The sequence below is a fragment of the Myiozetetes cayanensis genome, unplaced genomic scaffold, assembly GCF_022539395.1.
Source record: "Myiozetetes cayanensis isolate MyiCay16 unplaced genomic scaffold, myiCay2020 scf2-11, whole genome shotgun sequence".
Lineage (NCBI taxonomy): Eukaryota > Metazoa > Chordata > Aves > Passeriformes > Tyrannidae > Myiozetetes > Myiozetetes cayanensis.
Window position 1 is genome coordinate 78,046,686 of NW_026087411.1, and position 19,257 is coordinate 78,065,942.

Below are 19,257 nucleotides of genomic sequence, written 5' to 3' on the forward strand. Positions count from 1 at the left end.
GCTGCATTGGCTCCCAGAGCAACATTTGCGGGTGCAAGAAGGCTTTGGGGGAAAAAGTTACTCTTGGTACACTTGGGGGAGTGGGTGTGTGCTTACATGGGGTTTTCTTCTTTAAAGATCTAGACTATTTAAAGTCACTGAGAGGAACCAGAGCTTCCCAGTGACGGCATTTTCTGGCCCAGGCTACAGAGGGCTGAATTGCATGGACAAGCCAAGAAATCTGTCATCTCTGGTCTAGAGTGTTTTTTTCTGTCTGGCCTCAAGGAAATCACGCGACCTCACCAGCTCTCCAGAGCTCTCTGACCACAGGACTGTGAGATTTTAATTAGGAGCAGTGGACAGTACACTACTTTTTCTGGTTTCACAAGCTGTCCTCAGGGTCTAGTAGGTGATGCAAGTTACTGTGGAAATAGAAGAAAAGCATGTGTTTCACACACTGCACTGGGAGTAAAGTTGCTTGTAGCTTTATTTAAAAGTGGCCCAAGGTGGTGCAAGTGTAGCTAGAGATTGTCTTCAGAGGTGAAGGGTAGTCCTTACCTTTCTGCTTCATGGGTGCTTGTGTGTGTTAGACTTAATACAGTTTAGTGGGTTTTTTAAATTGGTGTGTTAGATGATGGCAGTTACTGCAGTAAAAAAATGTTTAGGTACCTGAGTTTTAGACCAGTTTGTAGAACATGGTGACAAAAATAACGTCCTGTGCTATTTATAATCCTTCCTTCACTAGTACAAATAGAATTTCAGTTATTTGTTCTTTATAACTGTGGTTCCTCTATGCAAACACTACTTTCATAGCAAAGTTACCCTATTCATTCTCCCTGCTTTTATCACTGCAGCTTAGCACCTTGTGTGTCAGGGTTGAAGTAGTGTGCATCCCTCTTGCTAGGCCAGTGTTACCTCAACTCTGCTGCTTCTCTTTTGACTTCTACACTGGGGTACAAACAGCCATCAAATGTTTATTCCTAGTGGCAGTGTCACCTACCTATTGGATGACAAGCTGATTTTTCAGAGAGCTGGAAATTTAAGGCAGAAACTACTGATTTGATGATCTGCTCACATGTTCCCAGCCGGACTCTTATTATTTCTCATCCAACCTAGCTTTAAAAGGTAGAGACAAGAAGATCCCAGCACCAGGCCTGGGGAGACTGTTCCAGCACCCAAAACAAAGCTTTTTGCCATGTTCACAGTGAGAATCCCAGTGCCTTCCTCTCAGATTTAATCTAGCTGTTTTACTTGCACATCCCTCAAAGGCATGGGTTACCATTTACCACAACCTTCCTAGCTAAGCCAGATTTAGCCCTTTTGTTTCTTCCTCAGTAGCCCTGTAGGATAGCTTTGGCTGCTGGTAACTGCAGACCTGGGACCGAGCATCTGTTTTGAGGGTTTGCTTTCAGCCTGCCCTGTTTGGTGCAGCAGAGCTCCCTTGCAGCAGCAGGGTGAGCCGTGGTGAGCCGTGGCAGTAGTGTGGACAGACCTGCACGCTTCACATGATACCATCCTTTTGTGTCTGTAGCCAAGTGACAAAGTCACCTATTTGGCAGGCAAGAGCTAAGCCATGCATTTTCCCTTAGAGAACCAGTAGACGTCACAAGCAGCTTAGTAAATGCACAGTGCTTTTCCTGAGTTGGTGGTGTGAGTTATTCTGCCTTCCCTCTCCAGAGATGCTCAGAAAACAGGGTGTGAGCTTGGGACCGTGATCAAGGATCCAACCACAGGGAAAGGCAGTCTATCTAAAAGATAGACTCCCTTCTGAAAACAGTCTGCTAAGTGGGGCTCCAGACAGCAAGGGCTGCCATGGCATGTGCTATCCATGCCAAGGAGCTCATCTGGATTGCATTTAAGAGGGAGTTTCAGATGAGAAGAACCGAAATGAACACAGGACCTGCTGTATTTGAAATTTTGATATCAGCAGACATCAGAATACAGATGTCAGCAAACTCTGTAGGTAGGTTGGGATGCAGCAGAGGCCAGTTATGAGACCTTGGGGCATGCCAGGGCCAGATCTGGTTGCCCAAGGGCTTCCCTGACCAGTGCTCCACAGAGCCCCAGGACCATCTGGCAGGGCCGCTCAGTGGTTTCTGTAGGGAGCTTCACTTGCAGGATCTCAGCTGGAAACCCCATTAAACTGGTATCCAGCCTCACTGGGGCCACTTGCCTTTGCCCATGACCCAGTGTGGACGTGCAGTGCTCTACCTGCCTGTCTGGCCTGGATCAAGTCATTTGGGCCCCTCACAGATATATTCCCCAGAACAAAGTCGTAATACAAATTGATCATGGCAGCAGGGATGGAGTTCAGCAGGAATTGGCCTTTGGGGTATTTTATCAAATTTTTGAAGCATGAATTGTTGGTAAACCAGAGCTAACATTCCTAATCTGCATTAAGAAGCAATATAAAGCAGCTGCAACCCTGCTGCTGGTGTCTGGCATTGTATTTTTCCTGCCCTCTCTCTGCAGGCTGGCTGTTTGTTGCCCTCCTTCCCAGGGGCGTGGGGCACACCAAGGACCCCAGTCCAGCTAGAGATGGCAAAGCTGTGAAAATGCTGCTGTGAGTGACCTTGAGCCAGGAGACCAGACCCAGCTCTCCTCCTGCCAGGCCCCAGAGGAGTTTGTCTGTGTGCAGGTGGCCATAGTGGAGCTCTTAGTCCCTTCCCTAGGCAGCAGAGGGGTTCATTCACCACCTCGAAGATGGGTACCTGTGGTGGTGTGACATGTGCCCTGGAAGGGACTGTCACTTTGCATCAGCATGAAAGGAGATGTGGAGAGATGACTGTCGCAGCTGCAGGTTTCTACCTTCCATCTGATTCAGAAGAGATTAATCATGTTGTAAACTGCTGGAGTGATGGGGCCATAGAAATCACCAGATAAGTACTAGGCAGTTAACGAGACAATATTTTACTTTGTAAGGTGCATTCTCTATGTGAGTGTAGCAGTCAGCAGAAGTAGAGAGCTAGGTATGAGAGGCATGGTAAAACTGAGATTCTGGTATCTTCAAGTTGTGGTGCTTGATCGTACTGTTTATTAACTGACGGCAACTTAAGTATTTGTGGTGGTCTTGCACATTTTAGCAGAGAAAAGTTTTTACAAATTGATGGGGATGTTCTCTAAATTATATTAATTTCTGCAGGAATGTCATAGGTAGCCTTCTGTTTGCACCTCTCCATTTCAGGATTGCATCAGGAATAACTGGATCTTCCATCCAGACTTTTAATTTGAAGAAAGTTTTTATAAGCCTCAAGCCACAGGTTTTATCTTCTGCAAAATCCTATGAAAATGTTGTAAACAAAAGTAGTACATGTAGCTATTCAGAGCCCCAATTTGATTTTCATACATTGATTTACTTATTTCTTGTATTCCTCTTGATGAGGACAGCAGAAAGAGGTTTGAAGATATTTTCATTTGTATGAAACGGTATCTCTGCTGTGGCTAAGACCATAAGGACTTCTCACTTTCAGCCGTCTCCCATGTCCTTTAATCTCTCAAAGCTCCACATGTCTTTTTGCATCAATTTGCATCTCAAACCGATTCGATAAAAAATTAGAAGCCTAGTTGGAAATTACAAGAAGTACTGAAAAGTGTCATACTCTTTGACTGCCTTCCTTCCAGGAGGTAGTGGGTGGGAAGGAATAAAAGCATACCTTAATTATACAGTCTCTCTGTTTATTTTCACTGTTGTAGCTTTGCTGAAATGTGCAGCAGACATCCTAATTCCACCACGCGGGGTCCCTGGATATTGCACCTGCCAGGTCCCACAATCTTGGTACCAGTTGGGGATGTGTGTGTGGCTGAACAATGCAGGAAGACTACAAGGGGTTTATCCCATTAGAAATAAATTACAGTGTAGTGTAGCATGAAAATGATGTGTCAGTGAATACAGAACACAGGATTACCTCCTGTCTCTTCCCTTTATCATAGATAACAGCAGCAGTATGGGAAGGAGATTTATATTGCGCTTATTTGAAGCTGACCAAGCAATTTAGGTGAGATGAAATAGGGATTTTATTTCTGAAGAGAAGAATGTGTTCTTGCTAAAATGCCATTAATTGCTTTATTATTTAAGGCACAAATTATATCCAGCAATTTGTTGGTCTCCTCTTTTTTTTCCAGTGAAAATAACTCACTGTGGAAAGATTATTCTGTCAAAAAATGATGATGAACCTCTTAACAAATTAAGTTGAAAGAAGCTGAACTTGCAATTCAACCTCTATTCCACACACACAACACACTCTCTCTAAGCACTGTGTGCATGTGTGAGTTTCAATAAAAAACAATAGAGGCTTTGTTAAATATGAAAACCTTAAAAAAATATGGCAAATACTACTGCAGCACTAGAATTATGGGCACATTCCCCTTAACGTATTGGGAAACTGCTGTCACACTGTAGTAGCAGTGGACAGCGTGCCTGTTGCGAGCAGAACCTTATGCTGGTCACACATGGAAGCGAGGAGCTTAGGAAAGCTCTCCTGGAGGCAGAGGCCCTCGCCAGGGTGGACCAGTCCCTTCCAGATCCGGTGCTGATCTCTGCTCCTGCTTCCCTACCCTTGTTTTAAAAATACCGTGTAGAACCTCTTCCTCAGGCACTGTCCCTGTGTGCTGAGCTTCCCTGCTTTGGCACTTTCTTGGTTTTTTTTAATCAGTCTCTTTTCTATCTCTTTCTGCTCCTGTTGGTGCATTTTTGTGTTTCTTTATCTGGTGCCTCCATCAGCCTGCCACCGGCAAGCTGGTGGCCTATCATCTCCATAACCCAAAGCTATGCTTTCTCTCCCAGGACTTTATGCCTGGAATTTGCCCTGACAATATTAACCCAATTCTCGCCCATGGCTAATTTATTTGTGATAAAGTCAAATTAAGTTGAGCCCAAAGGAGATGTGCTTCTAGGCAAATTGCAGCTTTCTTGTACAAGCTTTTTTGTTCCTACTTACGGGAACAGTCACTTCCACATCTTGCCCAAAGCACGAGCTTTGGGGTTTCTGCTTTGGCACAGGCTGAGGATTAAGAAAGATTTGGAGGTTGTGAGATGAGCAAGGTCTTTTATACTGTTAATTCACTTGGGTCACTTTAGAGACCTTGAAAGTATTGCTTGCTTTGACTGTGGGCTGAAGGACTGCTGTACATCCAAGGGGGCAAGGAAGAGCGCATCTAGACGTGCACATGACATCTAGTCATAGTTTAGCGTCTGCCAAAATTGGTTTAAAATAGCTGTTACTCAGAGACCGATTTTATAGATTTGTATTTGACCCTGTTCTTGCTGCATCTGGATCTCAGGTCTGTGGCTGCAGCAGAGGTGACAAAAAGCCTTTCTGTGCTTGAGGTTTAACTCAGTACTTTGCCACAGCACATTAGGGTCTTCTTGGGTAAAACCAGGGTTCAGTCATAACTTAACGTGGAAGCATCCCAGTCTTCTATATCCTGTTTTTATAGGGGTTTTGTCAAGGGACATCTAAACTGTGCTTCATAGGGTCGCCACCCGCCTCTTTCTACTACTGCAAGCTGAGCAGTGATCACTGTAAATTAGGTCTGTTGGTGCACTGATGGACCCATGAGTTTTTTCCTGGAGTGCGGTGATAATAATGTTTTACTTTAAAATAATAGTAGTTCCATGGAACAAGAGATTTGAGGCCAATTCTTGTATTTTTCAGTCCTTAATAAGTAGAAGTGATTCCAGTAATATATATATATTATAAAAAGTTCCATTATTGATGTTTTCTTTGTGAGACAGAGCATTACTTTCCACCATGATAAGTGATGAACACTTCAGCGAGACCCCTGAATTGTCAGTGACTCTGTATCGTTTGTGTCACCACTGATAGGAAAGAACAGCTTTTAGAAAAACTATTTTTATTACAGATGTGTAGAAGTGAATTTATAGCTTCAATCATGATTCCAAAAGAGCATCTGTGAAAGTGAGATAGTTAGAAAGCTGGATGAAAGAGCTGGCAGGAGGAGTAAAATGTAGGGGGAGACTGCAGGAGGGGATAACACCTGGGAACATTCATTGGGATAAGTGAAACTGGAGAAGGTATGCAGCCATTATACTTCACCAGTCCCTGACCAACTCCTGGCTTCTTGCCTGGTTTTGTATTTTTATTTTGTTTCAGCATGGCCTGGTGCATTTATTCCCACCCTTATTTACAACAGATGATTTTTATAAGGTTCGGAAGTGAGCAAGTACTTTTTCCAACTCTTTGCTCTCCACGCATGCTGGAACATCTGTATGCACACACTTTTCCTGTCTAAAGATAGTCTAAGCTAGCATGCCCAAAATACAGCTTCAGGCTTTGGGTTGTTGTTGTCTTAGTAAGAATAAAAATATGTTCTAATATTATGTCACTCCAGTTATGTGTTTCAGCAGCTGCAGTCTATCTGTGTCCAGTTTGTTGTGAACAGCCTTGCTTCCTGGGATTTGTTTTTCCATAGCCGGAGTCCTGGGTTGCTTAGTTGGACTGAGCCCATGCATTGCACTCTTTCTGTGAGAGTGATCATTCTTGCCCAGTAGGATAATTCCAGCAGGGTTTTCTGCTGGAATGACATGACCTCCTTTGACTGACCTCATGGTCTTCCAGCAATGCTGTTTGAACAGCATCCCTTCCCACCCTCACCACTTCCCCCTGACCCTGCAGGCATTGCTGCAGTTGTACAAAAAATTTCCCTCTTTCTTCTGTGCCATTTCCTTGTCAGATATTTCTGCTCTTGCTTCCCAAATTTCCTGACTTGACCTCTCCCCCTCCTTCCATCCAACACAGATGCAGTACACTAGTCCTTTTTGGTGTATATTCCTGTGATGTGCATTGAAAAAGTGCAATTTACTTACTGTGGACCTTTCTTTACTTTTATTTATATTTTGTTATATTTAGTTTAATGCATTGTAACCTGTGCTGCGTGGTCACTAGGCTTAATTTTACCCTCCTGTTGTGCATTCCCACATAGGAAACTGAGTTAGGAGCTTTGTGCAGCCCGAGGATCCAGGAAAAAAGAAACTCTGCTAAGTGGCAAGTTGTGCTCCAGCTGCTGTTCTGGGTTGGCTGGTGTTTGGAAAGCTGAAACATACTCACATGTTTCAGAGGAGGCTGGTAGAAAAGGTAGAGAGGAGCAGAGAAGTTACCAGGATCAGCAAATGTTAGATGTTCAGGCATTTGTAAATGGCTATCACAGTTCATGTATTTGTATGGAGATGTCAATTTTTGCTGATAAATGAAAAAATATGCCAGGCACTCTTACACATAAAGCAGAGAAAAGTGATGTGATTGTGCATGGTTGTAAAAGCTTTTATATTCCTGCAGTTTAGGAAATGTGAAGTGGCAAAGTGGATGAATTATGTGGGTCATCTCAAGTGAGTGCCTGTAAAATGGTTTTGCAGCTCATTATCGATTATTCTCTTTCTAAGGCTGGTTTTATGGGAAGGGAACTTTTGAAACTTTGAAGATACTGTTTTTTATTGGTGGTGTTCTTCATCTGTCCTTGGCGTGACAAAGGCAGGCTCTCCTTGCTGCAGAAACCCAGCACAATTGGGCTGAAGGAAGGTGGAGGTGTTAGAGTTTCCCTAGCAGAGCAGTTGGGTGTCCCCTCGCTGCTTCTGGCCAGCTGGAGCCAGGAGAAGGAAGCAAGAAGTCATACAACTGGCATCCTGATTATGATTTTTAGTGTCTGCCAAAATTGGTTTAAAATAGCTGTTACTCAGAGACCGATATTACAGATTTGTATTTGAGCTAGTTGGACTTTTCACAAGGGTTGGAAACCAAGATGGCAAACAGTGCAGCTTGCTGGTTTTTTAATACCGATTTCCACGTTGTGAAGTTTTTGTCACAGACATTTCTATTTCAAGCTCTGGACCACGAGTTATTTGCTGTAAAGCGTGCTGTTGTTCCAGGACTGAATATCTGCCCTTCTTTGGCATTTGGGTTATCCTCATTTATGCTTCAGCAATGCCCAGAGGCTGACCAAATGGGGGCCCTGCTGTGCTGCGTGCTGGGTGACAGCTCTGTGACGGCCAGGATCCAGTAGCCTGGTGCACTGGCTTCAGATGGCTACTACCAAAAGCTGCTTGGGAATATCGACTACCAGGCCAGAGGTTACTAGGGACAGAAAGCAGGGGTAATTCAGGTGAGGCAGCCGAACTTGCATTTTAAATGCAGTTTGCAGTCAGGACATCAGTAGTGCCCTCCTCAGACCTGAGTCAGCAGATACAGACATGCTGCTCATTGTCAGTGACTTTCATTACATACTTCAAAGCGTTATAAGCCCTGACCTACTGTTTGATCTCTGCCAGCACTAGTTCCAATAGGACCAGAGTGAAAACAAACTGTTAGAAACAGAGATGCCAGTTAGAGAGATGTATTTTCTCCTTCCCAATGGGGAATCCCTCTGCCATGTCCTTCTGCTCTGTGTACAGCATCCCTGGGTGAAGGACAGGGAATGATGTCCTCAGATTCAAGAGAGATTGAGCTCTAATAGTGAAATTATGGGAAATTTTTTTGTGTTTATAGTATGCCTTAGTCTGAGGCAGGTTGGAAAAGAGTCTCAGAATCATAGGTTGATTTAGATTGGAAAAGACATTTTAAGATCATTGAGTCCAACTATTAGTGCAGCACTGCCAAGTCCACCACTAAGTTGGACAGAAAACACACCATTGGGTGCTTCTTGTATGGGAGGGTGTGAGATGGTTTCCCATAGCATGTAGTTTCAGCCATTAGTGTGACTCAGCTGTGCTGTTGCCACCTAGGACAGGTCTGCAGTTCTTGGGAACTAGAGCAGATAAAGCCATTTCACTCCCCCACCTTCCCTTGTCAGGCAGCATGTGTGCTGTACACAGTGTGGGTACAAGCTGAAGGGAAATTTCATTATGTTTGACAGTGCCTTTAGCTGAAGTACTGCCACGATTGGCATGACAGCAGTGAATCCCAAAATTGGTTGATTGCCGAGAGAGACTGTGGAGACAGACGTGAGGGATAAAAAGAATTAAATGCTTAATTAATGGGTTTATACTCTATTTCTCGGAGCATTACTTTTTTCCTCTCTCCTGTTTTGTTTACTTTAAGGTGCCGTATGTTCCACTTGAAGCTGTATAGAAATTTGGTAAAGCACCCTGCACGTAAGGGTTAAGAGAGTTCTGAATTAGGTGATCTACTAGTTGAATATTGGACCTTTGATATAGGAAAATGTTTTGGGCTACCAACATAAAGAGGTTATTTGCCCAATATTATATATACTAACGATAGCACATATACAACTGTGTAATTACTCCTGATCCTAAGGGACTCAAGTTTCAGCTTCTCATGGCAGAAGTTCTCTCCTGTTTTCATGTACTCCTGATAACATTTTTCATTAAAATTCTAGTTACGAATGTCAACATTTCTTTGGTGTCTCCTTCTGTTAGTTCCTTGCTTCCCACATGCTGCTTTATGTGAAAGTCTTTGTGAGTTGCTTAAAGGAGTAAAATCCTTCATGGTAATGGAGATGCTAACGTGCATGACAGTTCTTATGCATCCAAAAATGGCAGCAATTGACTTGTAGTTTTTCATATAAACTGATTTTTCACTCAGAAAAGTTTTCACTTAGAGAAGGTAGCTATTAATTACTTATCTGTCCGTGTTTCAATATGCCACCATCTCGTTAAATAGCTCCCTTGTCTATTTCTTTCTGAAACTATAAAGCACTCTTTTCTGCAGAACAAGCTCGATGACATCTTGACACTTCCCTAATGTTTTCAAATCCTAGTGGGTTTGAGTGAATTATTGGATGTGTTTGAACTTCAGATTCAGAGCTTGTAAATATGCACAAATTAAAGCTAGAAAGGTTGACAAAAATGCACTTGCAGTTGCAAGTGCTAGGCTTGGCATAGTTATCTTTGGCAACACGAGCCTAATCAAGTCCAGGAACTCGAGTGATCATAAATCTGTTGTGATCCCGATAGTCGTCTTGTATTTCTGTAGTTAGTACTACCTCCACTATTATTAGATTGGACCCTGGGGAAATGCAAAGGAAAGCACGAGTTTCACCCACAGTGTTTTGGTACTAAGCAAGTACCAAAGATCGTTATCTTTGCTTAGCAGGTGGAGAGTGAGGTGAATGCATGAGACCAAGGTGCTGAAGAGGTCTCGTCTTCCAAATGTTAGTCCAGAGCTGTAATGCGGAATGGCCCTGCTTTCACAGGTACCTGGCTTTTCTGTTTCCAAACAGCATTGCTGCTACTCACGAGAGACCTGGAAAGAGGAGTCCACCCAAGCAATGAAGCTTCCAAGAGCTGATTTCTGATACTTTGGTGGTCCAAGTATTTGAAAGATCTGTGAAACCCTCAGCCAATGGTTTTATTTTAATGAAAGGATTTTTGTAGTGACATTAGAGCTACGTGCATGTAGGTAGCCTTTAAGCAAAGAGAGGAAGTAGGTGGCACCTCTTTTGCTACTATTTTTTGCCACTTTGCTTTCTGAGGAGAATGCTTTTAAGGGCTCCTGTCATACCAACATCTCCTGGTGAGCACTGTCAGCTGGCTCTGTGCAGGGAACAATTGGATCAATAGGTGTTTAGTTCATGAGTTTCACCTACTCATCTTGTTTTCTATTAATAACTTCATTTTTTAATCCTGTAAGTATATTGTACCATGCATCTGTCTGTTTAGGGAGCTAATCCTGTAGTGGTAGGCATCTATTTCAGGAGCAGCCTAGACAAAGCACAGTCTATTCGAGTGCTAGACTCCATTATTGTGCATAGTGGGTTAAATTGTGGGTATTAGTGTAGTGTAGGAGTACAAAAAGGAAAGATGTTACTTGCAGCATCAACTCATTAAAAATATTCTGTACAGGTTTTTCCAAAAGAATAGGCAGGCCAAGCACAGTGGGCCCTGTGCCAGGGTATGTAGTAACCTTGCACAGTACCAGTTGGATAAAAGGCAGCTTTTTCTGTTTGGTTTGTTTGGGTTTTTTTTAAGTATTCCTATAAAAAAATAAAAAAGGTTTGTGTACAGAAGTAGCAAATTAATTCAGTCCTATCAGAAAGTAGGTCAGTGACTGACCTCCTGATAGCATGAGGCAGCAGTTTCAAACAGAAGTGACAGCTCAGCAGCATGAACCCTCTGTGTCTCCAGGAAACTTGTTTTGACAAATGTAAACACATTATATCCTGTATTCCTCTTGCTTATTTATTTTTTTGCTTCTGCATTAGAAACCACAAGCTGTCACTCTCCATCCCCTTTCTTCACCCTTTCTGGTCCCCAAAGGGAAATGCCTTGTAATGTAGCTAATAATTTTTGCAGGGCTGCGTAATGAGTAACATTCCAGCAGGGTCAGAGTTTTTTTATGACAGACGAAGTTGGGCACTGTAAACCAGACTTGACTAAAATCCAAACCAAAGTCTTTCCAATGGTAAGAGAAGTGAGTGGGAAGACAGGAACTGGATTAATTTAGAATCCTTGTGTCCTAGTCTTGCTTTCCTTTGTGCTGACTGAAATTTTTGTGTATATGCACATGCCTCTTCAACGTTTGTATGGCCGGTGTTGGTGTCCACGTTGCTGAACAGACAGGTTCTTTAAGCACGTTCTCACTGCAACCCAGCAACTCCTGAAACTGGGATGCTTTTGTAATTTTGGAGGAAGTACCAAAGTGCATATAAATGGGGTGGTGGCTCCTTGAACACCCCATAAAGAATACTTGGCTCAGAGGACATGGGATTATGTTCAGCCTTTCATTGAGTTGTCATTATCAGCAGGTATTAAAGGTGGATTGTACACTACTAGTTAACTACTTTGACTGGTACATTTCCTGCAGTGATTTCTGCTGTGGAAATCACTGTGAATCAAAAGGTCAAGCAAGGTTTCCAGCAGTCTCTTATTTTGCTTATAACCAGATTACACACACAATATAGATACTACATAGAGTAGATAGGAGGATTTCAGAATGTACTAACCACATGGCTCAATTTAAACATTTTTGCTAAAGATCTCATAAAACTTGACATCATTTTCTTCACTACCTCATTACCTTTCTGGCCTGAGGTTGCTCAAAAACATCCAGAGAATCCTATGATTATACAAGGAGTATGTACAAGGTGTACAAGGAGGGATTTTTGCCATGTGATAGATAAACCTCTAGAGCCCTTCAGCTGTGCATTGCCATAACTGAATTTTTAAGTTCATTTGTTTAGAAGTATTACATTACAGTAAAAGCTGGATGATATTATTTCAGCTAGAAGTGGAGATTTGATTTGGAAGGATGGGAATATATTTTTTAAAAACAAAATGCTTCTGGCTTTAGTAAAGGTTCGATCTGAGTAGACACAAATCAAGCAAGAAATCAGATGGATTTATTTAACAAAACTAGCTAGGAGAAGCTGGGGAAGAAGAAAGTCTTGTTTCAATGAATTACATGTTTCTGTGCTAATGCTATAGATAATGCTGTCATATACACACTGTATAATGGATGTCATGCTAAGAAACTAGGGAAAAATATACTAGTATATACAATTTAAAAAAAAAAAAAGGTAAAGCAAAGAAGAAGGATGCTGTAGTGGGTTGACCCTGGTTGGATGCCAGGAACCCACTAAAGCCTCTCTCTCACTCCCCTCTGCAACTGCACAGAGGAGAGAAAAAAACCAGTGAAGGATTCATGAATTGAGATAAGAGCTGGGAGAGGTTACTGATCATCTTCACAGGCAAAACAGACTCAAAGTGGGGATATTACTTAAATTTATTACTAACAGGATCAGAGCAAAAGAGTGAGAAGTAAAATAATCTTAAAAACACCTTCCCCCCATCCCTCCTTCCTTCCATGTTCTCCCTCCTTCCCCCCCAGCAGTGCAAGGGGATGTGGAAAGGGGGTTATGGTCAGTTGTTTCTGCTGCTGCTCAGGAAGAGGAGTCCTTCCCTTCTTCCTGTGGGGTCCCTCCCATGGAAGACACTCCTGGACGGACCTCTCCAGCATGAGTCCATCACACAGGCAACAGTTCTTCACAAACTATTGTCCTGTGGGTCATTTCTCCATGGGATGCAGTCCTTCACAGATGAGCTGTACTGGTGTGGGTCCCCCACAGGGCCACAAATCCGACCCATGAAAAACCTGCTCCAGCGTGGGCTTCTTTCTACATGGGCTGCAGGTCTCCAGCAGGACCCTGCTCCATCCTGGGCCTCCCACAGGGTCACAGCCTCCTTCAGATATCCACCTGCTCCAGGACTGGCTCCTCCATGGGCTGCAGGGGCACAGCTGCTCCACCATGGTCTGCACCACAGGCTGCAGGGACCTCAGCTCTGGCAGCCTGGAGCACCTCCTGCCCCTCCTTCTGCACTGACCTTGGTGTCTGCCTTGTTGTTCCCATGTTCTCACTGCACTCTTCCCTGGCTGGAATTCTTTGTGCAACAGCCTTCTGCTCTTAAATATCTTATCATGGAGGGATTACTATCACTCCTGATTGGCTCGGCCTTGGCCAGCAGCAGGAAGCCCATCCTGGAGCCGGCTGGCATTGGCTCCAACAGACAGAGGAAGCTTCCAGCAGCTTCTTACAGAAGCCACCCCTGTAGCCCCTTGGCTACCAAAACACAGCCACAGAAACCCACTACAGATGCCCATGTGCGTGTGTGTGAGTACACTTTGTGTGCACAGGGAAGGCAGTTCCCAGTCTACCTTCTAAGGGATCCTTGCACTTCCTTTCTGATGAAGTGGCAAAGGTGGACAGAGATGCCAGCTTTCAAGTCATTACATTCTTCACAGAGCCACTAATTTTTCCTCTGCGTAAAAGGGCTGGAAATACAAAGTGGGCTCCAGAGTGGCGAAGATCTAATGCCTTTTCCCACTGTTTCATACTTGCAGAGGTACTGCTTTCCCTTGCTCCCTCCTTCACAGGGGGAGGAGAGTCAGGAAGGAAACAGCATCTTTAGACCTCTGAGATTATCGAGTCCAGCTGTTAACCCAGCACTGCCAAGTCCACCACTAAACCATGTCCATAAGTGCCACATCTACACATCTTCTAAATACCTCCAGTATTCCAATACTGAAATCCTTTCCATCCAAGACAATTTGAGCATCTCAACCCTTTCTTAAAGTTTAAGAACTGGAACTATTTTTGAGGCATGTCCCCACCCCAAGTGGGAAGCTAGGAGGTTTCCTCCCACCCCCACATGCTCCCAGGAGGTCCTGCCAGGCTGGCCAGTTAAGTGGCTTCCCTGTTGCTCGTGGGTGGCCAAGCTCTGTGTAACAGAGATGACGTGGTGACCTTTGCAGCAACGTGAAGACAGGCGTAGAGCAGAGACAGGAAGATTGCCCACAGTGTAGGTAGTCACTGATGCTGCTTGCCTTGGGAGAGGAGAGGCCCTCCCCTCCTAAACCCCAGCAGCTCTGAATTCTTCAGGGTAGTGTCTTATCTCACTGGTTGAAAGAATGGTTCCCATGGAATAAGAAAGCTGCAGTCCTCATTTCCTTTTGAATTTCTAGCCAGGGGATTTGTTTCATGCCGTCTGCATCCCATGCAAGCAGAGACTACCCAGTACATATTTTGTGTGTATATATATATGTATTCAATACATGTATTTACCCCTTCAGTTGTGTGTGTGTATCATCAAGGAGCAGGACATGTATTTCCTTTTGCCTTTGAAATGTTGGTGGTGGCTTGCTGGGACCAATGTCATCTTGATGGCTTTCTCCTGATGCCCTGCAGATAGCAGCTTGAGGGAGTGTGACTGTCGGATCAGCCATGACCCTGCCATCCTCCTTGTGATGAAACCCGGAGGGCAGAGCAGAGAGGTGTGATGCAGGGAGACCACAGGAGATCCTCAGTCTGCATTTCTCTGATAGTGAACCCTCCTGCACTGGCCCTGAACTGATTAGAGCAAGCACAAGCTCACACAAGGGACTTGGCAAGAACAGCCCTTCTGCTTGTGGGTGGTTTCTTCACACTCACAAGTTAGATCCCTCAGGAAAAGACTTGTCACAGGTAAACAGATAATTTGTTTCAAAAAAAAAACCCACACAACAAAAACAACTCCAAAACAAACAAACAAACAAAAAACTTCAGAAAAGCCCAAGTCCCACTTTTTTCCTTATAGTATTCTCCACTCACTTAGTGGGGATATCTTGGACTCTTTCCACCCCAAAGTAAAAACTCCAGGAATTTAAGGTCCTTATATTCCCCTCTATAGAGCAAAGAAGTAAAAATGCACAGGAGAGATCGTATTTTGGCAGCTGAGATAACTTATGGTAAAATTAGTTTTCTTCCAAAGTGGAGGAGAAAATTGTTACCTTCTAGGTAACTAGACAGCTGAAGTTTTTGACTTAATAGTTGAATCATTTTTATTTCAGCCTCATTGACTCTTGGACTGAATCCAGTGAAATAATGCATTTCATGTGATGCACAGACAATATTTATAAATTTTTGTTACTTTGGGAGAGGAAGGTAGGAGTTGCCACTTTAGTGCTTTTCTGAATGTACAGCAATCTGAGTTAATTAAGCATGGATGATACCATTTCAGCCGGCAGCACAAGGTAATGTCCATCCTGACTGTAATGACGTAAATGTACTTTGCTTCCATTAGACCTATTTGACAATATGTAATTTGTCAGAGTTAGATCTCAGATGATGAAGAAATTCTGTACAGGGTACATGAGGTGAAGAGACTATGAAATTTCATCTCCCCCTTAATGTTTTGCAGGAGCTCTCTTTGGCTGATGTAACATGTTTTGGATTTTGTACAGAAATTAGGTGGATGATTCTTGCACTGATGCAAGTATGGGGCAGATGGATTGGTCCTACAAGGGTACAGCATTGCCTCTCTTGAGGACTTTGGAACCACTCAAAGCATCTCTACTTTGTACAATTGTTAAGGGAAAAAAAAGAGAAAATTAATTCCTTATATTGCCAAGCTAATTTCCTGAATGAATTTACTGTGCATCCTCATGGAGAGTCTGTGCTCTGAGATTTGTTGGAGCTTAGGGAGAGGTACTGGAGCACAGGAAGTCCAGGTCACTGGTGCACAATGTAAAGCAGTGGCTTTTAAGTGCTCCTCATGAAGCCCATTTGGCAGGTGCTCTGAGTGCTCTTTTTACTTGGCTTTGTTTATTTACCTGGATTTAGGCTAGTGTGGGGCTAAGGTTTTAAGTTTGCATCACCACTGAAACACTGCTCATGTCAGCTGGAAACACCTTTATGACCATTACTGATTCCAGGTTGTAAACTAGACAGATTAATTATCCTGCCCCGAGGAAGAAGAGAAGGAGTTAAAATTTAGGAGCTGCCAGTGGTGGGCACGAGTGCTTACTAACACTTACTATCTTGAGTACACGGAAATCAATTTGGACCCTGTCTGATGAATGCCACTGCTGGGGTGGTTTTTTTTTTCCATATAGAGCTACACATGAGAATCAAGAAATAAATGCGTTCGCTTAAGATAACATTGTGTGACAGCTGAGAACAATTAGAACTCTTACTTGTAGCAGTATTTTTTTCCTTCCTTTCTACAGTAGGAGGGTGGTGTCTACAGCTCTGAGGAGTTCGTACAGGCTATTTGTCACTGTTGTGATCTTATCTAGAACAAGTATCATGCAAGGTTATTTATTTTACAGCCTTTTCTCCTAGTTTTGCACAACACACAGATCTTGGTGGATGGGAAAGGATTTTTTTTTTCTTACTAGAGTCTTTTTGGCAATAAACACATGCCTAACTGTAAGAGAAAAAACTTTCACAACCAAGCTTGTTTTGTGAAGCCCAAACATTTGTGAAGCTTACAAACCCTCAAACTTTGCATAATGTGCCCATCCCTGGTCTCAAACATGAAGTGGCAGAAGAGGGAAGTGTTACTTTTTTTAACCAACAACTTATGACTGTGTCAACACATGACAATTTGTCAAAGCTTGCTGTAGCGGTACTGTAAATTAATTTTTAGCATCAGTTGTGAGTGGTAAACACTTTGTGCAGTGTGAACAGCTCTTAGTACAGTGTGAGTTGTCAGCAGCTTGTGAGCTACCCTAAAATAAAAAAAAGCCACGAGGGAGGGAAGGATGCAAGCTCGTTTACTAGTACAAAATGGATCTGAGTCTGCAAAAATTCGACATGTGGTGGTATGTTTTTTTTCCTCTCTACCAGTCAGCTCAACCTTAAAAACTTGTTTTTTCCATTAATAATAATCACCTGCAAAGTTGGGAAATCACAACTCTTCATCCTGTGCACCAAGCAGTGCCTGATAGCAAACATCTTTCTCAGACTCCATGGCTCAATAAAGTAAAGCCCTCTCTTTGCTCCTGTGTTTTGCCTTTCTTTGCTTTAAAAACAGAACGTGTCCTGCAAATGCAAGCATGGTCCTTTGTTGAAAAGTCTTGAATCAACCACATAAAATACCTGGAAAAAAACCAAAATGGCAGCCTGAAGAGAAATGATGGGTGATGAGTGGTCTCTCCTTCTCACCTGTCACTTTGCTGTTTCTCCTTGCCTATCCCAGCTGCTGTGGTGGAACTGGCATTGTTGGTTTTTACAATAGGAGTCGACATGACGGAAGAAAATTATTTGGTACAAAAAGACAGGGAATATGTATTGTAGAAAACAACTTTTCAGATGCAAACCAATTTAAACCTGTCACTTTAGCAGAACAAGCAGTAATAACCTCCCAACCTAACAATGACTGTTAAGTTGAACGTTAATTCGCTCAGTTGTTGAATTGCTAGCATGTCTACAACTTACAAGTGAACACCCACTCAAGAGAGAGAAAATAGAAGTTGGTGCCTGGAATTCCTGGCCTTGCTGAAATCACCTACATTTTTTTGGCGCTAATTCATCTTGTGTTTCCTGCAAATGTTTTAAGTAGAACTAGATGAGAAAAACAACTGCGCTCATTTGTTTGCTGCTTTGATACACTCGGTGTGGGGCTTTTTTCTCAAGCACAGTTGCTCTTAGCTTATACACCGTAGGTTGGCTTGGGCTGCATCTTGGGGCTTGTTCCTGTGAGCAGGCAGCACACATGAAGCGTGGTAATAGAACTTTATTGAGACCTACTGAGGCTAGTTTTAACCATGTTATAGTTGTAAAGATTTTACTTTATTTGTGTATTTGCTCATAAAGAATTTTTGTTATCTTTCCTTTTCTAGATATAACCGTAGGTGCTGCCTGTATGAAAGAGCTGAGCCACACCATCCACTCAACTGCCTAGAGCAGCAGTTGGCTTGCTTGGAAATTGCTTCCAGGACTGTGTTGTAAGTAAGTATTTTTGCAAAAGCAGCATCAAATGGTTTCTTCAGTTTTGGGGTGGTTTCGAGATGTTTTGGTTGTTTCTTATAATTTCATAGTTTAACGTCTAATAGACACTAGCAGTGCATGTGGGAGTTTGAAGCACAGAGCTAAAGCCCCTTAAAGGCTTTTTGCTGACTTGTTCTAAAACTCCCCAGCATAGTACTTGAACACTTACAATAACACACAGCTACATGTAAGCCTACGAAGAAATTTGGCCAAATACATGTTGATCTGTTTTGTCATTAACTCTATGGCATACATGGTTTTTTGAGTGTTCATCCCTGCCTGCATTTTTACACTTCAGCATTTTAGTTATGCTGGTGTATCCCTCCACGAATGTTTTGTGGAGATTTTCGTAAACTATAATCTGCCTAACTCAGTTTGAAATGGTCCAGGACTAGTTGCCCTTTCTGATCCAAAAAGAGCACTGATTTGTCTCTTTGGACATGCCGGGTATATGGCTAGGGAACCTCAGCAGACTGTGAATGGAGGTGAATTTGTCAGCTGCATCTTGTTTCCATGATCATGGAATCGTAGAGTATTCTGATTTGGAAAGGGACTCAGAAGGATTATCGAGATCATCCTAGTGATGAGTGAGTCTCAATGAAAAGGGCCCTATTTCATATTACAAGCCAATTGCATTGAGTATGACATTTAGAACGTGTTTGCATTTAGAATTAATGGCGTCATCCTAGAAAACTTCAAGATGTACACCAAGAAAACCTCATCATGTTATTTAAACAGTTCCTTTTGAAATAATCCATTTGGGGATATTTGTGACCTGAAATTTTATATCTTTTATTTCTTTTTATATTGCCTTCATTTTTCTGTTGCTGCAGGTTACGAGAAGTATAATATGAGAAATATTTATGACATAAGTGCATTTTCCTTGAAATGGCCTCTGATAACATGGTCGCTTAAGATAGCAATGGTGGGAGAGTTAGTGACTTAGAGTTCAAATCACTTAGTTAATCATATTATGCAGGCTGCTCACACTCCTCAGCACCTTGCAAAATATTCCCTACAGGTGACATTTACTGTACATAAACTAGGTTATTTATATATATA

The 19,257-nt window shown here is 42.8% G+C and overlaps 1 protein-coding gene across 6 annotated transcripts in view; it reads left to right on the forward strand.

Annotated features, from left to right (window-relative positions):
* Positions 1–19,257, forward strand: part of BACH2 (BTB domain and CNC homolog 2) — a 188,446-nt gene that overhangs the window by 67,003 nt on the left and 102,186 nt on the right. For 4 of the 6 annotated variants that reach the window (XM_050316405.1, XM_050316404.1, XM_050316406.1 and 1 more), the window contains one exon: positions 18,048–18,156. The gene's annotated coding sequence lies outside the window, so the exon portion shown is untranslated. The remainder of the gene's footprint in view (positions 1–18,047; positions 18,157–19,257) is intronic. The other 2 variants (XM_050316408.1, XM_050316407.1) reach the window with 1 other exon arrangement.